This window comes from Physeter macrocephalus, chromosome 7, assembly GCF_002837175.3.
Source record: "Physeter macrocephalus isolate SW-GA chromosome 7, ASM283717v5, whole genome shotgun sequence".
NCBI classification, from domain to species: domain Eukaryota; kingdom Metazoa; phylum Chordata; class Mammalia; order Artiodactyla; family Physeteridae; genus Physeter; species Physeter macrocephalus.
Genome location: NC_041220.1, coordinates 102943521 through 102949520, shown reverse-complemented (window position 1 = coordinate 102949520; position 6000 = coordinate 102943521).

Here is a 6000-nt window from a genome sequence, read left to right as displayed (position 1 = left end):
ATGTAGTCTCAGAATTGTGCATCCAGAGAGCTCGTGTTCTCAAGTTTACACTACAAGCTGGAGACAGAGCTGGCACTAGCATCTGAGCCCTCACACTCCCAGATTAAGCCACTTCCCTCTCTGGCACTCAGCCTCTCACTAGTTTGCTTGATTCAGCAACCTTTTAAAATATCAGATTAAACTCTTGAAGCATTTTAAAATAATTTTTCTAAGCATTTAAAGATAGTTCAAATTTGAGGGCTCTAGAATTACATATTAAATTAGCTTATAATTTTCTCATTTATTAAAATTTGTTTATATTTATCTGTTAAGTGCTCTCTAAATGTTAGGCTTGAAGCTAGCAACAGGGAATACAGGGAAAAGTAAGATAGATAAAATCTTCATATCCCTACTTTTAAGGAGCTTTGAGTTAGAGGGTTGTGAAGCCTGCAAAAAACAAGTGACATTCATAATGACACTCACTGTGGTGAGTATTATTCTAGAGGTTACAGGTGAGAAGCGGGAGCCCAAAATAACACAGGAATGAAGAAAACCTCTCTGAGAAGTGGGCCAGATAAAGTGAGAATGGAGATCTACTGCAATCAAGCTTGATGGCTAAAATTGTAAGACTTTATCAAAATGAATAATTTTTGCTTAGAAGAACATTCTAAAGAAACAAATTTTGTACAACCTCTTGCCTCTTGGAAGTTCAGAATCAACTGAGACATGTACATAGGGAGGAAAATATCAGCTTCATTGTCAGTTAAGGTCGATTAGAATATGTGGCTTTGACCTGCAGTTTAAATCAGGCCTTCAGATACTTTCCCCTAAGTTTCAGCTTTGGGTCCCACATGTAGGGCTTGCAGATTACATGTTTGCCCAGCTTGCTATATGGAGGTCATGATCTGCTCACCACTATGAACCCAGAAAGGCTGAAAATGGGCACAGAAGTGAGCTTCCTGATCTGCCTTTAAAAGGTATAACTGGGTCCTTAATCGGGTGTGCATCCCATGTGGATGAAGAGCTAGAGAAAAGAAAGCCTCTGTTCTGCAAGTTCACTAGGCAAAAAGAGAGCCCCGAAGGGGCTGCAACAGGCATCCTCCATCCCAATCTTGACAGTAAGATACATAAGTCTTCCTACTACAGAGAGGACTGAGTGAGAGGTGGAAAGAAGGGAGGATCCTTCTACCTGTTACTTATAAGGGGGCCCATGCCTCTACGTGCAGTATGGAGGGAACACAGAGGAAGATGAGCTTCCCAATCAGGTATCACATGTTCTGGAGATCCTTAGAAATCTTCATTCACTTGAGATGAGGGTCACTCATTTCACTGTCTTCATTCATTTATCAAATACTAAATCAACCCCTGAAATACACAAACTCTGATTTAGGCACAGGGGGTGCAAAGATGAATGAGATGTAGCCCATGCTTCAAGAAGCTCACACACTATGGGGAGGGAATAGACACTGTTGTTTATTATAGTAAAAGAAGATCTTTGAGGAGGAGTAAACATGGCCAAAGTATGGGCACACTCCCCTGCCTTCATCACAAATTTCGTTTAATTTAATGGGAGATGGCTTAGGTTATCTGTGGGGTCTTGAACCAGACTACCTGGGTTCAAATTCCAGCAGCATTCTAGCTATATGGATCACTATGGGTAAGGCACTAACTACCCTGTTTCCTTACCTGTGACTAAAGAAAGTAAAATTAACTCTTCTATAAGGTTGTTTGAACATCAAATAAGGTAGAGCATATAAGGCTCTTGGCAAAGACCTTGTATGTTACATGCACTCAGTGCATATGTGACTTAGAAAAAATGAATAAAATGGAAGGGAGAAGCCCAAAGTAAATTTTATTCACAGGATAAGAACTGACCATAGCAAGTAGGAACTTGGTCTGACCACTTGTGGCTCCCCCATATTTGCCATTCTCATAGTATTCTGTCCTTTTCACTATAATGATTACTATGAAAAGGAAGTTTTGATGGACTTGTATTTAAGAACAGTTAGGCAGTGAAAGTTGAGGATGCAGCACCCTGTTTTACAGTGCCTTTCGGGGGGAGGTTGACTCCCAGGGTCCAAAGCAAAGTAAAAATGGAGGCCTATGCCTTCTCTTTTTGATCAGTAATTATGTCTTAATTTAGTAAACATCCCAATGTTGCATTGATTTCAGCTGACTTGTTCAGTTGTAGAGTTGATGACAGTAATTTCCTTGCTCATTTTCATTGTTTGGATTAATAATTAAATCTTCTTTACCTCAGGAATTTGGAATGCAATAATCATTAATTTTATGTGATTCCTATCAAATGAAGTTTATTCATTTTTATTATTTCTAATTCTAAGCAGACTCTCTCTCTTTTTTTTTTAAATCTTTATTGGACTATAATTGCTTTACAGTGGTGTGTTAGTTTCTGCTTTACAACACAGTGAATCAGTTATACATATACATATGTTCCCAAGACTCTCTTTTTGAAAAATTTTACTTTTCAGCTGTTTTCTTCTCTGAGTTATATTTTCATCCTTTTGGATTGTATTACAATCTCAATTTGTACTCATTCAAAACAGTTTAAAGGGTTGAAAAGTAAAGCACAATTGAATTCAATGTCTATAAAATTTTAATAAATTTTCATAAAAAATGTTATTAAAATAAATGTAAAAAATCAAAAGATAAACATTATTTTTATTTTTCAGTTTTCTTCTAAAATACTCAAAAGTTATTAAAATTATTGTTATTAAAAGTAGAATAAAATTTCAAATTATACTGTATATCAAAATATCAGAAACTAAATTTAAATTATTTAAATAAACCTGAAATATTTTGAATGTCAGTTTAAATAAATCTTACTCTTTTTTTTCTATTTAGCGATAATGCTATTTACTCTTCTAGTATGTGATGTCCATCTAGTTACCAATGTAAAGAATCAGTATTATGCTCCATGCCTGTTACATCTACAGTACAAACATATAAAACTTTCAGAGCAAAATAAATTCTTAATATAGGAAAATGTTTCTTAGCTCTCTTGAAGAACTGATGTGACTACCTCACCAACTCATGTCTACCTCTGGAACCATGAGATCGAATATGAGCACAAGGCAAGAAAATGGATGCTTTCTACTACTTTGTCATGCTCAAATCTATAGCATTTGTACTTTCTGCAAGGAAAGATTTCACAAGTTAATCAAATTTTCTGTTCTCTTGCTTAGGTTGCTCTTGCTGCTCAAATTCTGCAGCATCCAACTCTGAGTTGGCAGTAGCACATCTGCACATCTTCACTGTATTCAGAGGCACTTATCTTTTGTTTTGAGGACCCAGGACAAGAGATGCGGATAAGCATTTTCCAGGGACTTGAATGTTCCCAGGAGTGGAGGTTCAGGGTGAGGGATCATGGTGTGTCAGAGCCGAGAGCTGGATGTCTAGAAGCAGAGGTGACGGTGATGTTTTATTTTTTAATAAATGCACTTTCTAATGTGTGTGTAATATGTAACACCTTCTAAGCATGGGGCCCAGGAGAGATGCCCTTGTTGTCTACATCTAAAGGTACTGCTACACAGGTACAGGTTGGATAGTGACTATACTCAAGATGAAGCAAATGTTCATCTTCAATTTCATCCTGAGTGCAGCCAAGAAGGAAGGAAGGAAGAAAAACTGTGGAAAGCCAACCTGTTTTTGAGAAGTGGCCTCAGTAATATTTGATATGAATATCAAAATATCTTCATAACTCCACCTAACTGTGGTTTCTGGTTAAAATAATGCCAGAGAAGCTATCCCACCCAAACACACACACACACACACACACACACACACTCACTTTGCAGGATTTACATCCCTACCTTGCTTGTGAATCAATTGGATTCTGCTGCATAAAAGGCAGAAGAACTATCCCTTATTCCCTTGAACCCTAATCTACACAGAACATTAAAGTACCTGCAAAAAACCCATTCCAAACCCATCACTAACAACATCCCCTTGGAGGCTGCTTGAGTCAGCAGTGTCTCAGATCACTGTATTTTAGAGACCTTCAAATTATTAGGATGATTTACCAGGTCATTATGGTATTGCTTGGAATTGCTAAACAATGAAGATAACTTGCTTTCTGTCACTGAGAACTATTCAGTCAGATTTTCCAGGCTGCTCCTAGAAAAGACAGTAGTCTGGCAATCAGGGGCTCTGGGTCCATAAGTCTCATTCAGGCCTACAGTCTGTGCGCCTTCCAGCCAGAGGTGCCACCCTGTCCCATGTGATCAATAGTCAATCAGAGAGGACACCCTGACCAGGACTCTTTTATTCATCTCTCACTGAAATATTATTTATGAAACTCTTTCCATGTGCCCAGCATATTTCTTGTTGCCGGTGAACAAACCAAATCCCTGCCCTCATGGAACTTACATTCTACTGAGATAGTTGACAATGGACAATTATCAGTATAAATCTACACTATGCCAGATAATAATGAAAATAACTAAGGGCCAGGGTAATGGGATATGCTTGGTGGCATTTGCTATTTAGGTCAATTTTGCAGGGAAGGTCTTTCTGCTAATGTTATACTTAACCCGAGTGGAGTTGAATGAATAGGTCATGAATATACCTAGGGCAAGCACATTTTGGGCAGAGAAACTGCAAGCAAAAAGACATTATGTGCTAGGGTATCTAACATATCAAAAGGCAAGCATGGGGGACAGGGTGGCAGAAGCGGTGTAAGTAAGGTGGGGGCAGTGGGGAGTAAGGTCTGAGAGGTAAGGGGTCCAATTCAATGTGAAGACTTTTGCTCTGAGTGAGATGTAATTCATTGGAAGGTGACATGAATTTTTTATTGAATGAGTCACTCTTGTCGCTACGCAAAGAGCCCCAAGGAGCAGGAATAGAAGCAGAGAGAGCAAGTAAGAGGCTGCTACCACAACAATCCAGACAAGAGATGATATTAATAGGGACCACTTACTTAGCAGTTATCAGGGGTTAGGGTATGGACATCCTGATGGAATATTTTCAATAGTTCAATCATCACAGATCCCATTTATCAAACAGAGTATGCTAGCTTCAGGTCTAAGCTCTTTATGTAAATAACCTCGTACAACTTGCACAACTACTTTATAAATTAGCTACTATTGTTCTCTACAATCTACAATTGTGGAAATCAAGATTTAGAGAATTCAGATGGTTTTGTTCATGGTCATATCTGGCCAGTGCATGAGGTTTGCCTGACTCCATAGGCTATGAGACCAACAACTGGACTTCCCTACCTTTCTCTCTTCTTATCATTCTTATATTTACTCAGGACCTTTTGCATCTTTGCTTTTTAATCTTTGGCTCTGTGTTCGTCCTTTGAACTTGAGAACACACTTGGCTTTAGATGTTACTTCCTGCAAGGACTTTTCTCTTGCCTTTTTCTTTCTCTTTCAGTTCTTATTCTGTGTTTTCTATATTATATCATATCATATCATTTATCATATATCATACATTATATCATATCCAGTTATATGTGCTATAGACTGAATTATGTTGCTCCAAATTCATATTTTGAAGGTTTAACCCCCAACACGATGCCATTTGGAGATGTGGTCTCTGAGAGATAATTCGATTTAGATAAGGCCATGAAATGGTATCCCATGATGGGATTAGTGGCATTATGAGGAGACACACTAGAGTACTTGCTCTCTCTTTACCATGTGAAGATGCAGTGAGAAGACAGCCACCTGCAAACTGGGAAGAGAGCCCTAACCAGACCCAACCATGCTGGCATCCAGTCTTGGACTTTCAGCCTCCAGAACTGTGAGAAAATGAGTTCCTGTTGTTTAAGCCACCCAGTCTACGTTATTTTGTTGTGGCAGATCAAGCAGACTAAGAATTTATGTGTTATATGGTATCACATATAACATAGTTATACATGATGTGTTATATAATAATATATCATATTACCTTTATTTTTTGTTAGCCTATTCCTTTTTTGTCTGCCTGCTTCATCATTTATCCCTAGAAACTTGCATATTATCTAACACAGTAATATTTGGTGGATGCATAAATAAA